Raw genomic sequence first — 15,519 nt, 5'->3', positions numbered from 1 at the left:
GGATTGAACCCAGGTCTCCCACATTGGAGGCAGACGCTTTAACCTCTGAGCCACCAGGGAAGCCCCATTCATGTCCAACTCTTTGTGACCCCATGGACTATAGCCCACCAGGTTCCTCTGTTCATGGGATTTTTCAGGCAAGAATACTGGAGCAGGTTGCCATTTCCTCCTCCAGGGGATCTTCCTTTCCCAGAGATAGAACTCTCATTGCCTGCATTGCAGGCAGATTCTTTACCTCTGAGCCTTCAGGGAAGCAGTGTATATATGCCAATCCCAATATCCCAACCAGCTCCCCGTTCTCTGAGCTCAAGTTTTAACCTCTCTGGTCATCACTGATCCTCTCTCTCTGTATCTGAAAACCAGGAATAACAGCAGGGTTGTGATCAAGGCAAACCTATTTTTGTAAAGTACCTACAACCGTGCCTGGACTCCACGATGCTTAATGAACAACTAAACGCAAGATTCTTTCCTGGGGAACATTTTGTGGCAGGAGGTGACTTCAGGAGTGGGGTTCCCCATTCTAGGGTCTGAGTCTTTCTCGGTGGGGTCTTTCAGGGTTAAATCCCATGGCTCCATCAAATGAGTGTTAACACTGACTTAGCCCAGCAAAGAGCAGGGAGTTTAGGGTCCAGGGAGACTGAGAAGGGAAGGTCTGTGCTGTCAGAAGATGCCATCTTAAATAGCAAAACTTAGGCTTCCCTGGGGGCTTATGGTAAAGAATCCACCTGCAGTGCGGGAGACCCAGGTTCAATCCCTGGGTTGAATGGCAAAACTTGTGTTTCCCCAATGAAGCATTCAGATGAATGGGATGGGGCCCTTGGCAGCCCCATTTCTATACCTCTCAGAACAGTGCTCCTTCTAAGGGTGATATCAGCTTTGATAAGCTGTTTTATTCACCTGCTAACCTGAGAATTCTTTCAGCCACCACCTGAGACAGAAAAAGTTTGTTAGTTGCTAAGTCTTGTCCAACTCTTTGCGACGCTATGGACTACAGTCCCTCAGGCTCCTCTGTCCACGGGATTTTCCAGGTGAAAATACTGGAGTGGGTAGCCATTCCCTTCTCCAGGGGATCTTCTTGACCCAGGGATCGAACCCAGGTCTCCCAAATTGCGGGCAAATTCTTTACCATCTGGGCCACCAGGGAAGCCCAGACAGGGTCCACCCCCAAATCTTCCATCACCAAGTCATACTGGTCTGAGCTGGAGCCCTATCCCCTACCCTCCCAGGAAAGGTTGTAGATAGAGGTCGCAGATAAGAAAGACTCAAGCTTGCATCCCTGCAGGGCCTGGGCCTCTGTCAGCCCAGGGCCATGGTAGAGGTCCCAGCCTACTTACCTCTGGCCTGAATACGTGAGGATCAGACACACTGGCTCCTATGCTCAGAGGAGACCATGCGCACAAGGTTTCATGTTCTGTGACTGTGGTCTTGAACTTACTAATTTTATCCTTGATCTTGTGGTTTGTGAATGAGGTTCAGTGGGACAATGAAGCGCATGTCAGGGGCTTGGAGTCACACACATGATCTTCTGATCCACTTCCTGTGGGTCCTTGGCTGCCTAGTGCTCCTGGTTCCCTGGTGCCCTGCGGGACCCAGATCCCCTTCTCTGCCCCTGTCCAGTGACCACTGATACCCTCTACCACTGGTGGGGCCTGGTACCAGGTGGGAGGAGAGTCAGGGTTGGGGACATACACTCACCCCCCTCTTAAAGACAAAGGGCTCCCAGGCCCCTGGTAGGGGATGGTCTGTATTCTCAGAGACATCTGTGCCACCCCTACCCCGCAACTGAAGAAGTACTTCCATTAAACAGCAAATGGAAAACACCATGGCAGAAGGAAACAGAGACCATGGGAGAAAGGACACAGCTTTCTTCCTGCCTTTTTTTTTTTAATCTTTATTGGATTTGTTACAACATTGCTTCTGGTTTTAAGTTTTTTGGCCATGAGGCATGTGGGATTTTAGCTCTCCAATCAGGGTTTGAACCCGCATCCCCGCATTGGAAGGCAAAGTCTTTACCTCTGGGCCTCCAGGGAAATCCCTTTCTGCTCTTTGAACAAGAAGTCCTGCATTGTTACTTTGCCCTGGGGCCTCATAAATGAGGCAGTGGCCCTGCCTCAGGCCCTAACTCCCTACAATGGGTGTCATTTCACCTTGGCTAAAGAGCCTGGCCTGGCCAGTGCTTTCAGGTTCCTGTACTTTAGAGTTGTCTGTGTTTCGTGTGCTCCTTCTCATCCAGCGCACATGGGCTACTGGAGGAAGCTGGTCTACCGCGCTCGCTTGCCAGGGTCCTTGTAGTCCTGTGGGCTTGGCCACTACAGCCAGAGGCCCAGGGTCACCTGATCCAAGCCTTACTTCCTCACCTGTGAAAGGAGATTAGGCAATGTGATCTTCAAGATCTTTTCTAGCTCTAAAAGCATCTTATGATTCCAAGCACATGACAAAGCCCATTTTATGATCTGAAAACCCAGAGTGGGAGATACAAGATCTCATGGCTTCCTGGCAACAAACAGCTTTTATGATTATTGGCAATGGAAAAGAGCAGAAAAGGATCCAGACTTACTGCATGAGAATGCACAGCATCTCAGATCCTGGGCTTGGTGGACAATAAAAGGAGAGGTTCGTGAACATCCCTTCTGCCATTAGGCAGAGTTGAATAAGGAAGGCCATGCATAGAACGACTGAACCCTCTCTGTGACGATGTGCCGGGGTTCTTACTCTGTAAAACTTTTGTGTTATTGACAGGAAGAGACCCACAGACATAGAAAACAAACTTATAGTTATTGAGAGGGGAGAGAGGGAGGGATAAATGGGGAGCTTGGGATTAGCGGATACACACTACTATATATAAAATAGGTAACCAATAAGGACCTACTATACAGCACAGGGAATGATACTCAATATCTTATAATAACCTATAAGGAAAAAGAATCTGAAAAAGAATATATATATAAGCTGCTGTGTGGCACAGGGAGCCCAGTCTGGCACTCTGTGGTGACCTGGAGGGGTGGGATGGGGGGAGAGGTGTGTGTATAATTATCGCTGACTTGCATTCTTGTATGACAGAAACCAACACAGTATTGTAAAAAAATTTTTTTAATTTAAATAATATATATAATGGAATCACTTTGCTGTGTACCTGAAACTAATACAACATTGTAAATCAACTATAGTTCAATAAAATAAAATAAAGTTAAAAAATTTTTATTATTGGGAAATGGATTAAAAGCATAAGGCTTAATTTAGCATCATAGCCTAAATTAGCATCATATCCTAAATTAACCTAAATCGCATCCTGGGATCATGTGGATCCCAGGGCCCACCATGCTACTGATAGTGAGCCATGTGAGTTCTGTGAGCGTGGGAGCCTTCACGGTTGTCATTCTCCAAAAGATCATGGAATAAGCTTAGAAAAGATATAAGAATGTTCCTGAGTGGTGACTGAAATCTCCCCTTCCAGACCATCACATAAATCCAAAGTCGCTGAGAAAATACTGACCCTACTCCATGTCCTTGACACTGTCAAATTTCCCAGCGAAGAGATCTTCAGGACACTGTAACCTTACTCAGTTCAGACAGTAGATTTCCCGGGTGTCTTGGTCCATCCAAACTCATGTGGAGAACATGACCCACATCTGACAGCCAAGTCCCTTTTTTCCTATCCAAATCTGTGATGGAGATTTTTCCTATCGTAAGAGACTCAATTTGAAATTCCCTAAAATTATTTTTGCTTTTTCCCCCACTGGGGCATAGTTTCTAAGACAGAGTATTATCACCTCATTAAATGTGTCAGTAAGTTTTAAAACTTGGGAGAGAAAGTTAGCAAACACAGGGGACCTGCAGAGTTTGCCTGTGAGATTTCCCTATCTTGGCAAGTGCTTCCTACACTCAAGGCTGCGTTGGTTTGTATCATTGGGAAAGGGTTTGGGGAAAATCCAGGTATCAATGTTTCTATCTCGTGTCTTTCCAACCTGACCAGTTGTCCTTCAGTTCTTTGCCCAGTTCCACTGATGAATCGTAAAGCTCATCATCTTTTGGGACAGAGAATGGTTGGGATTTCAGAAATCTTCTAATTTTGGATGGTCGGGCTGGCCCAGTAAAGGACCAGACACGTGGGAAAGAATGTATGGTGGTGATCGTAATCAGAAAAGTTAACAAAGGCTTTAAAGATTGTGTCATAACAACAGATGCTTCAAGTGGTTAAAAACACCCATATTGTTATTCTTTCTGGCCCAAACTATGCCCTGAGACAGTGAAATTAGCAATGAAGGAAGCTATTCCTTTACTGCGAATGAAAGTTTGGCTGCAGGGTTAAGATGTCTTGAAATGCAGAGAGGAGACAGAGGTTTTATAAAAAAACTTCACCCCTCAGAAATCTTTTCCAGTTGTTCAGCAGGTGCAGCAATGCAGAGAAAATATTTGAGGGAAAGCAAGAAGAAACTCTCTTCTCTTCAAAGATGCAATGGGTGAAGATCCCACAGCTTGCTTAGCTAGCAAGGATCTAGCCAATTCCAAGACCCAAAGTTTCTCTCTCTATTGACACATTCTGGAAAAATGACTAAACCTTCCTGTACCTCAGTTATCCCAAGTGCAAAATCAGAAAAATTATTTTAACCTATTTAATGATACTGCAGGGGAAACACAACCTTGGATAAAGCTTGAGAAGTATGCACTTGTTGTTAACTGGCTCATAAACGTTTAAGATTTCCAGGCCCCCGGGAAGCCTGCATGGTGTAAAGTTACAGCCAATTCACCTGATTGGAATCTGTTGTCAGGGACTTCAGAAATGTCCCTCGGGGACCATAGTGCAATCTGAGCAGAAGAAAACCAGGAGGTGCCTTGTGCAGGAGCCTGGATTTTCAACAGTGTGGGGTTGAACTGGAGGGCGAATTACTTTTGTTCTCTTTTCTTGGGCCACCGCAGAAAGTATTTTTATTTTATCACATACACATTTTCCTCCTTCCCCTGATCATGAACCAGAACATTTTTATAGCTAGGAGGAGTTTTAGGGATTTTCTAGTTATTTCTCATTTTAAAACAGTGGGCCATGGAGCTAAAAGCCGAGTTTTCTGATTCTGAGAATTGTTCAAAGGAACCACTTAGCTCCACCCAGCTATGGCCCATGCAGCAGTAGGCTCCCTGCTCCCACTGAGGGGCAAATTCATGCCCAAGTACCTTCTTCCTCAGATTTTGTGGATGTGAACGCTTTTAGAGAAGCCTCTTGAGAGACCCTTGGACAGCAAGATGATCAAACCAGTCAATCCTAAAGGAAATCAACCCTAATATTCACTGGAAGGACTGATGCTTAAGCTGAAGCTCCAATACTTTGGCCACCTGACTCTTTGGAAAAGACCCTGATGCTGGGAAAGATTGAGGGCAGGAGGAGAAGGGGGGTGACAGAGGATGAGATGGTTGGATGGCATCACCAATTCAATGGATATGAGTTTGAGCTAACTCCAGGAGATGGTGAAGGACAGGGAAGCCTGGTGTGCTTTAGTCCATGGGGTCACAAAGAGTTGGACACAACTGAGCAACTGTTCAACAACCCTAGGGGCTCAGTGCCAAGCACTGAGCTCAGGACAAGCCCCTCCATCAATAGAAGCAGATGATGGAGGTGACCGTCATCCATAGAGGCTGCCATGAGCTTGGCCACTTCCCATGTGATCACTTGGTAATCTTCACCACAGTCTTATGAAACAGGCATCGGATTCCTGCCTGAGGAATCAGATGTGTAAGCAACCTTCCCCTGGGGGTGGGAGAATCAGGCTTCACGCCCAGATTCCAAGGCTGGCCTGCCTGCCTCTCCAGACCCTGAGGCTTTCTCAGAGAAACCAAGACCTGGGCAGATGACCAAGGCAAGGACTCAGCCTCGGGGAAGGGGTGGTGGTAGTTCGGGATGGATTCCTGAAACTGGAGGATAAACTTGAAGGAACGAGGCAAGAAGCCAGTTTACAGACCTAGGGGTCAAGAAGCGCATTGCTAGCTGGACGGTTGGGCTGGGAGGTCTGGGCCCTGGAGTCCACCTGTCACTTAGACACAGTCCTGAGCAAACCCAGCCCCTGTTACTTGTGGGGTCTGGAATGTGGCAGTCCTCCGGCCTTCTCACCGGATGTTGCATGCTGAGTCAACTGCCGTTTCAGCTCACTTTAGCAGACAACAGCTGGTCACCCAGCTGGGTGTTCACCTGAGGTCACGGTTCACAGAGTTACAAACAGTAGGGGCGGGGGAAGGGGGGAGGGTTGAGGGAGGGGAGTAGACTGCCTGGCTCTTGATCCTGCCTCCCTCACTTAGCACAGCGTCAGCTTGGGCATGGCTACCCACTCCAGTATTCTTGCCTGGAGAATTCCATGGACAGAGGAGACTGGTGGGCTACAGTCCATAGGGTCACAAAGAGTCGGACACGACTGAAGTGACTTAGCAGTCGTGACCCATAGCTTGGGCAGGTCAGTAAGCCTCTGCGGGCCTTAGTTTCCCTATCTTTACAATGGGCTATTTGATGAAGTGGGTCAGTCCACACAAACACGGGAGAGCAATGCCTGGCACACAGTAGGTGCTCAGAAAGGGGTGGTCATCCTTGATTTCTGCACACGGTGGCCACAGCAGAGGGAGTGCTCCCCTGAAAGGACCTCTCCGGGACTTTATCCAGGCTGGGGACACACTACCTTCTGAGTCAGGCTGTTCCATTTTTGGACAACTCTGACTAAGAAAATTCTTCCTTGCTTCCAGCCAAGTCCACCTCCCCACAACTCCCACACACTGGCCCCAGCTCTGCCAGAAGGCAAATGTCAGAAAAATATTCTTGAAAGAGAGGACATAGAATGTAAATAGGAATGATAGAATCGGGTTGAAGGATTACAGTCTCCCTGGCTTCAGCCATTCCCACTGCCCAGCCCAGATGTGGTGGGGGTGGGGGCCAAAGACCCTTCAGTTCAATGGGAAAACCAGCCAAGGCTCTGCACTCTCCTCTACTCCCTTTAGAAACACATTAATCAACTCTTCCCTTCATTCTTTGCAGGCCACAGCGCATTGCTAACTGCTGTGAAACCAAGCAACAAGTCACTCCTCAGGAACAAAGGTGACGGCCACCAGGCCGCGGAGCCTTGACCTCATCTCATTTCCTACGTGCCGTCCACCCCGTAATCATTGTACCTCCAGGGAGCATGCCCGCCAAGCAGCGCGTGCTGTCGGCCTCCTGTTTACAGAGCTTTTCTGGCGTCAGGTATATATAATCATGACCCCTGTGTGTTCCTTCCCTGTCTTCCTTGGCAGGTGCTGTGACATAAGAAGGATGCACGCATCTTTTTTTTCAGGCAGTTGAGACAGCTTATCTCTCCCATGATGCTTGTTAAAAAGGATTTGAAATTGAGTGTCAGAGTTGCAGGGTGCAAAGATTCTCTGAGCTCTGTTGCATGGTACATATTACCAAAGTGTCCGCTTAAAAATAATTAAGATGCTAAATCTCAAAGCAGCATTTTTTACCACAACATAAAAATCTTTAAGGATGAAATAGGTAGGTGAAATAATACAACACCGTGGCTTTGAAATGATGGGAGAGGATGCAAAAGTTCATTGAGCTGTACACTTATGGTTTGTGTACTTTCCTCTAACATTGCTTGTGCTCAGTCATCTCTGACTCTGTGCAACCCCATGGACTGTAGCCTGCCAGGCTTCTCTGTCCATGGCATTTTCTAGGCAAGAATACTAGAGTGAGTTACCATTGATAGTAAACTTCATTAAAAAGTTTATATACATATAAAAGTAATCATAGAGGAGGAAGATGTAAAGGGAGGAGGTGGGGGGAGGGTACAGTTGAAACAACATTATCCGTGAGTTGGGTGAGTTCTAGTCTATTTCTGTGTGTTTGAAATTTTTCACAATAAAAGAATAGAAATGCAGGAAACATTTAAAATGTGGGAAAAGTGATTTGAACATTTCTAGTATAAATCAGGACTCACGTGTAGACTCCTTTTAGCAGCTTTGGGGCAAGGCAAGCTGTGAACTGGGTACCCAAACGGCCACATCCTGTTCTACAGGACGAGGAAGGCAGCACCCTCAGTTACTATCAGGACACTATGTTCCTCCAAGAGCTTATCCAAGAATCCGAGACAAAAAGAAGGGGCCCCGTGGTTGGTCCACAGGGTCTCCTTCTCCAGCCATCTCTGGCTGAACATCACTGCCACCCTCCAGGCCTTGCGGACCCCAAATCTTCCAAGCTCTCTGAGGACTTGGCCCCAGGCACCCTCCTGCCACTCTCAAGGTCAAGTGTAGCCCAAACCTTCCCAACAGAGGCACTGTGTGCAGCCAGGACCCCCTCTGCACTCCCAGTGCTCACTCTGAAGCCTGGTACTTCCTGGGGCATACAGAAGCTTTTGCCAAATTGCCCTCTCTCACCTTGGGTGAGCCATGCCCCCACATCACAGGACAGTCCAGCTAATCTTCCTCTGTGGACCTGAACTTAAAAAGCTTTTTAGGCACTTCCTTGGTGGTCCAATGGTTAAGACTCCATACTTCTAATGCAAGGGGTACTGACCCAGGGACTAAGATCCTGAATGCTGCTCAGCCAAAAAAAAAAAAAAAGCTTTTTAGCTCCTCTCTCCAGTGGGTGCTGAAGAAGCTCAGTTCAGTTCAGTCGCTAAGTCGTGTCTGACTCTTTGCAACCCCATGGACTGCAGCATGCCAGGCTTCCCTGTCCTTCACCATCTCCTGGAGTTTGCTCAAATTCATGGCCATTGAGTCAGTGATGCCATCCAATCATCTCATCCTCCGTTGCCACCCCCTCATCCTCAGTCTTTCTCAGCATCAGGATCTTTTCCCATAAGTCTGCTGTTCATATCAGGTGGCCAAAGGTTTGGAGCTTCAGCTTCAGCATCAGTCCTTCCAGTGAATATTCAGGGTTGATTTCCTTTAGGATTGACTGGCTTGATCTTGCAGTCCAAGGGACTTTCCAAAATCTAAAAGGGATGCTAGAAGGAAGTGGTTTGCATTTCCCCGCACCTCCGCCAGGGTGAGATCAAAACAACTGCTAAAAGAAGAAGACGTGGGTCCTGGGCTTTTCTTCACCCTCATCAAATCAGATCAGCTAAAACTGTCAGTAAAAAAAAAAAAAAAAAATCAATAAAGCTGTCAGGGCTCAGAAGTCCATGAGATGATTCTGTTCCCGGGGGCTCAGTGACTTTCAAGACTACCCGGAATGTAACTGCTAGAGGGACGATTCAGCGATGACCCTGTGAAGTCAGGTCTGGGTGGGGGCAGCCCCATCCCCGCCCCCACCCCTCTGTCATCAGGTAAGAGGTGAGGGCTGGGGACTGGCAGGCAGGGGTAGTTGGGAAAATCTGGGTGTGATTCAATTTGCTTTTCCCCGATTTTACATGTTAACTAGTATCGACCACCTCCTCTTTCCAGGTCAGACCTTCACCCCTTGACGTTGGGTGGGTAAACAAAACACTTAGAGTCCCCAGGCCCCATCCTGACCTGCCCTCACCCCACCTCTGGGACCAGCTTCTGGAGTGGACGCCTCCCCACAGGTGGGCTCTGAGCACAGCCATCTCCTGCTTCTCCAGCTACTTCTTGCCTGTCTTTAACCTGGCTGCCTTTCCCCTCCCTCCTCCCTGCACTTGGACACGTCCAAAGGTTCTGGCCTTGGACCTCCCTCCCCCTCCCTCCTAGGTCATGACCACTCCTAGTTTACTGAGGGCACGAACTCCTGCCTGAATCAACAAGGGGCACTGACTCAGCGCGTGGGCATCCATCCGGGCACTGGAGCCTCTCTCTACCCCGAAGCCTTGACTCTACCACCTCCATGCACCCGCCCCACCCCCCCACAGCTCTGAGGACCCCTGCTATTCACTGAACCTCCTCCCTGGGCCCTCCTACTCCTGGTCCCAATCACAGGAAGTCCTCACGAGACACAGAGCCTGGTGCCTCATCAGCTGAGACCTGCTGCTGCTGCTAAGTCGCTGCTGCTAAGTGTCCGACTCTGTGCGACCCCTGAGACGGCATCCCACCAGGCTCCCCTGTCCCTGGGATTCTCCAGGCAAGAACACTGGAGTGGGTTGCCGTTTCCTTCTTCAATGCATGAAAGTGAAAAGTGAAAGTGAAGTCGCTCAGTCGTGTCCGACTCTTAGTGACCCCATGGACTATAGCCTACCAGGCTCCTCCGTCCATGGGATTTTCCAGGTAAGAATACTGGAGTGGGGTGCCATTGCCTTCTCCACAGACCTTCTGATCACCTCTAATTTTCTTCCTAGCAAAATCCCACAGGTCTTATGATGGGGAGGCTTCTTCTCTGGCCTCAGGGCCTCTCTCCATCCTCTCTCTCAGAAAACCTGAATAGGACAAGGCAGTTGAACCCACAGCTGGGTCCCCCAGTCACACTCCAGTAATCCCCGAGAATTGCTGCTTCTCCCTGTCTCTTCTTGCTCCCAGTTTTAGGGGAAGATGCTTCTCACTCCCCACTACAGACTCTGCCCTCACCTTCCTAGATTTTTGGCTGAACCTCAGGTCTTTCATCTATAACCGTCTCTCGGAGCCTTAGACTCCATACCTGCAAAGTAAGGATAATCCTGTCTGCCTGTGAGCTAGGTAGTGCTCAATTTGCCAAGCTGTGATGATGACAACAAAGACCGATCTGTTCCTGATAATTCACAGTTCAGTCCAGAAGGGGCTCCCTTAACACGCATCCCTGCTCCACCAGTCCTGCTGGTGAAGGAACCCGCACCCTAACACTTTTATGCACGTGAGCCCAGTTACAGTGCATCCCATCTCCTTGTGTGTAATTGATTCTTGCATCATTGGGAACCATGCAACTCCCAATGGTGGGATTTGCAGAATGAAAGGGCTTGATGAAATCACGGGTCCAGCTCCACATGCTCTCTTGGCATCCTCCTCTCTTTCCCCCTTGCCTCCCACCACTTCTGTCTAAACCCATTTGTCCAACAAATATTTTGTTGGGTATCTACTCTGTGCCAGGCACTTTTTCTAAACAATGACAAGGATGGTAATGATAAAGGATGGAGGAAGGGAGAACAGCTTCTATTTCCTGGGTACATAGTGTGTGCCAAGCACTCACTCATTTGGAGTCATTCAGTTCTCACAATGGATCCATCTGTCTGTTCCCCAGAAACCCCAGTGAAATGGGTGCAGTCATCATCCTTGTTTCACAAATGGCTGAGCTGGGGCTAAGCTGCCCAGGGTCACACAGTCCCAGAAGGGTCCCTGGGATGTCCATCCCGCCTGCCCCCAGGCTGTATCCGCGGCTGTCAAAGGGAAGAGATAATAAAAGAGGATGTGGACCAAGCTAGGGAGCAAAGTGCTGCAGGAAGGGCTCAGGACCCGTATTAGGGGGAGCGTCACAGGGTGACCTTTCACTAAGACCTGGTAGATCAGAGGCCCAGGTGCTCAAGGTGTGGGCAGAAGAGAAAGGATGACTAAGGCCCCCGCCATCCAGGATTAGGTCTCAGACCCAGAAGAGGAGCTGCGGGGACAACATGCAGACAGCCAGTGGAATTCCAGTTTAGATTGTGGACTGCATCCTGGCTTTCTCTTTACGTTAAGTTTCCTGATCTTGGTCACTGTGGGGTGGTGGTATCCGAGGATGTCTTGGTGATTGGCAAACACATGCTGAAGTGTCCAGAGGCACAGTGCCTCCTACTTAACTCTGAAATGGTTCAGAAAAAATATGAATCCAGGTGTAGGCTTCCCTGGTGGCTGAAATGGTAAAGAATCTGCCTGCAATGCAGGAGACCCAGGTTTGATTCAAATGGCTACCCACTCCAGTGTTCTTGCCTGAGAAATCCCATGGACAGAGGAACCTTGTGGGCTATAGTCCATGGGGTCACAAAGACTTGGACTTGACTGAATGACTAACACTTCCAGGTGTGTGTGTGTGTTGTAGAGAAAGAATGACACAGCCTACAGAGCAAAGTGTAAACAATGAATGAACCTGAGCAAAGGGTACACCTTGTACTATTCTTGCAGATTTTCAGGAAATTTTAAATTATTCCCAAATAAAATTGACCAGAAGTATATGCACTAAAATAGCAGAACACAAATAGGAAGATCTTATAAAAATCAAATGCATGTGTGCATGCTCAGTCACTAAGTCATGTTTGACTCTTTTGTAACCCCATGGACGATAGCCCACCAGCCTCCTGGTCTGTGGGATTTCCCATGCAAGAACACTGGAGTTGGTTGCCATTTCCTTCTCCAGGAGATCTTCCTGACCCAGGGATTGAGCCCAGGTCTCCTGAATTTCAGGTAGATTCTTTACTGTCTGAGCTACCAGGGAAGCCCTAAAAAACCAAACAACACCCATCAAATACTGAAGAATGGGAAGGAGGGGGATGCAAGTGGGAAAGGGAGAGGTAAGAGAATAAAAAAATTGGGGAGGGGACAGACAAGAAAGAAAGGAAGGAAGGAAGAGGGGAACAGAGAAAAAGAGGGGAGAGGAGGAATTCGGGGTCCCTTGCATTCTCACTCCTGACTGGACCCCTCCATTCTTAGGACTTCAACTTTGCATCTCCAGGAGGATGACTCCTAAGACCTTATCTCCAGCTTGGTCAATTGGCCAGTCCTGTATTTGGAATTGCTTGGCACAGGACCCCACAGGATACCCCACTCTAAAGCTCTTCTTTTTCCCCTGCAACAAAAGCTATCTCCCCCAAGGCCATCAACTCCAGATTTCATCTCCTCCCTCACCTCCCTTCCTTGGTCTACATCTTATTCTTTCTTCCTTTTCTGTTCCTCTTCTCTTCAGGTAGCTCCAACTCCTGTAATCTCTCTGAGGATAGCGATAGGGGCTTCCTGCTTGGGCTCACTGCTCCCTGGGTGTGGGCCTTCCACTCACCAACATTTGTGACCCAAATTTCCTGTAACTCAAGAGTGCTCTCTGGGCTTCCCTGGTGGTCCAGTGGTTAAGAATCCACCTTGAAACCCTGGGGACACAGGTTTGATCTCTGGCCTGGGAAGATCTCATGTACCACGGGGCAACCGATCCTGTGCGCCACAACTAATGAGCCTGTGCTCTGGAGGTCACAAGCCCCAGTGCTGAGCCTACGTGCCACAGATACCGAAGCCTGAGAGCTCTAGAGCCTGCGTTCTGCAACAAGAGAAGACACCACAATGAGAAGCCCTTGAAGCACAACTACAGTGGCCCCCACTTGCTGTAATTGGAGAAAGCCCGCCTGCAGCAAAGCCAAAGATAAATAAATTGAAAAAAAAAAAAAAAAAGCTCTCTTGGGTCTGATGTTTTTCATGGATATTTGTTTTAGCTTCCAGCTTAATCATGTTCCTTAAGCAGGCACTAACACTGTTTCGAGGCTGGATGCAGAGCAGCAGGAGAATAATAGCTACCTAGTCAATCAAGCTCGGCGAAGGCAATGGCACCCCACTCCAGTACTCTTGCCTGGAAAATCCCATGGACAGAAAAGCCTGGTAGGCTGCAGTCCATGGGGTCACTCAGAGTCAGACACAACTGAGCGACTTCACTTTCACTTTTCACTTTTCACTTTCATGCATTGGAGAAGGAAATGGCAACCCGCTCCAGTGTTCTAGCCTGGAGAATCCCAGGGATGGGGGAGCCTGGTGGGCTGCCGTCTCAGGGGTCGCACAGAGTCAGACACGACTGAAGTGACTTAGCAGCAGCAGCAGCAGTCAATTAAGCTACCCAAAGAAGTTCTCCTGCTCCCCTGCCATGTTTGGAATGACAATAGGTGTGATTAAAAGGATAAGATCAGGACACTAGGGCTGTTTGGGGGGCCTCATTAGGTGCACCTCAATGTCAGGCCTTATGATCACCCACCAGGCTCTGCAGAAAGGCCTGTTCTGGGTGGCTTTGTATTTTCATGTTTCTCATAGAGAGGATTTTTCTTTTTAAGTATAACATTGTTTTTAGAATATACATTTACTAATGTAAATGTTCCAAAGCTTAACCCAGATTAAAACATACTCCCTAATTGTTTGCTGCTTCCTCGTTCTCTCTTTTCCCAGCCCAAGACATATGTTTTTGATATCACAGCAAACAGCAATTGATTCTATTTCTAGTTGCTTCAAAAACAATTCTAATGGCCTAGTCACTGTCCAAACAAGGCAAAGGCTGGGTGGGTCAGCCTCCTTATGTCAGAGTCATAAGGAAGGTCCTTGTAGTTAAATGTCTCCCAGCCCCCAGTCCCATATATTTAATTCCTTCTCTTGATATTTCATCCTTTCAGCTCATAAAAGAGAAAATGATGTCATGCCTAATAAATGCCAAAGTAGCCTTTTCGAGAAGTGACACCAAACATGGGCAGAGTGCCGAAGTCTTATTTGCTCAGGCAAACATTCAGACATCTGTCACCATTTAAGTTTTCATCTGAGATGCTGATTCCTACACAGGTTTCAGTGAGGTTTTGATCTATCTGAATTTCAAAGCACTGGGATTTGAGCCCACACAAGATGTACGTGCGAGAACCTCTGTATCACTGAGCGAGCATGTACCAGAACATGTACATCCTCCCAGAGACACAATAACATTATCAAGGACCACTTACTGTGGGTGGATTTAAAAAAAATTTTTTTTTTTACTATAATGTAAACTTCCTGTTGCGATTTGAACCAATTTCCTCTCCTTCAGTTCCTGGGGGAAATGGTAAGCAGTTCATCATGATTGTCTGAACAATATGTGAGCATTTCTATAGGAACATAGCATGGCTGATCTTTGTTCCATGGACCATCTGCTTTGAGTTGTTTGTCCAGGTGCGATGCATTTTTCTCCTTCGTTCCCAAGTTCCTCTCTGTTCCCTTTCGAATTGAAGACGTATGCTGGCTATTCACGGATTCAGAGGAAAGAAAACTATCTTGGCCACAGAAAGTTGAACTGAAGCTCATCGGACCTCAGGCTCAGAACCCCTGGCTTAGTGAGCCCTTCACAGACTCAACCATCACCGAAGAGGAAGAACTCTCAGGAATTCTTTGGTCCAGGCTTCTCCTGTGTGGGCTTCAATGGAAGCTGAAATCATCCACAGTTACAGTCTTTAAAGGACACAGGAAAGAGCCATGTCCAGAGTTATCCATGCGTTTGACGCCCTCGTCCTCCTGGATTTTCTGCTGCACTCTAACCCTCACCCAACAAATGTAACTGGGACAATTCTCGACCACTCAGAACTTTAGCCACAGAGGCCTCTGGGATCAAAGGTGTGCGAAAAAGGCCACCAGGTAGGGGCTCAGCAGAAGGGACATCACTGTGGCCATGGGAAGCTGGGCAAGGTCCCAGGTGGCTTCAATCTTCCTGGAGAGGTTGCTTCCATCCTCACACCCTCTTCCATCCCATCGTGTCCCTGGACCACCAAAGACAAGTTTGCAGGCAGCATTAAAAAAATTTTAAACTACTCCTATAGGGACTTCAGGCTTCCCAGATGGCTCAGCAGGTAAACAATCTGCCTGCAGTGCAGCAGACACAGGAGATGCGGGTTCAATTCCTGGGTCAGGAAGATCCCTCGGAGGAGGAAATAACAGCCCACTCCAGTATTCTGGCCTGAAAAATCCCATGGA

General features: G+C 48.0%; 2 long non-coding RNA genes across 3 annotated transcripts; both read left to right on the top strand.

Moving 5' to 3' along the window:
- The first annotated feature begins 5,409 nt into the window (after positions 1 to 5,409).
- Positions 5,410 to 10,052, top strand: LOC102397717. Of its 2 annotated transcripts, none has more exons than XR_003109436.2 (3): positions 5,410 to 6,437; positions 7,010 to 7,213; positions 9,397 to 10,052. It is a non-coding gene; the product is annotated as an uncharacterized LOC102397717 (long non-coding RNA). The 2 variants fall into 2 exon arrangements; XR_003109437.2 differs by having other exon boundaries at positions 5,410 to 6,814.
- Positions 10,053 to 10,110: 58 nt separating this feature from the next.
- Positions 10,111 to 13,221, top strand: LOC112585083. Its single transcript, XR_003109438.1, has 2 exons — positions 10,111 to 10,170; positions 12,496 to 13,221. It is a non-coding gene; the product is annotated as an uncharacterized LOC112585083 (long non-coding RNA).
- Positions 13,222 to 15,519: the final 2,298 nt, after the last annotated feature.

This window comes from Bubalus bubalis, chromosome 5 (assembly GCF_019923935.1).
Source record: "Bubalus bubalis isolate 160015118507 breed Murrah chromosome 5, NDDB_SH_1, whole genome shotgun sequence".
Classification (NCBI taxonomy): domain Eukaryota; kingdom Metazoa; phylum Chordata; class Mammalia; order Artiodactyla; family Bovidae; genus Bubalus; species Bubalus bubalis.
Note: the sequence above shows the minus strand (reverse complement) of the source record. Positions and strands in the feature narration are given on the sequence as shown.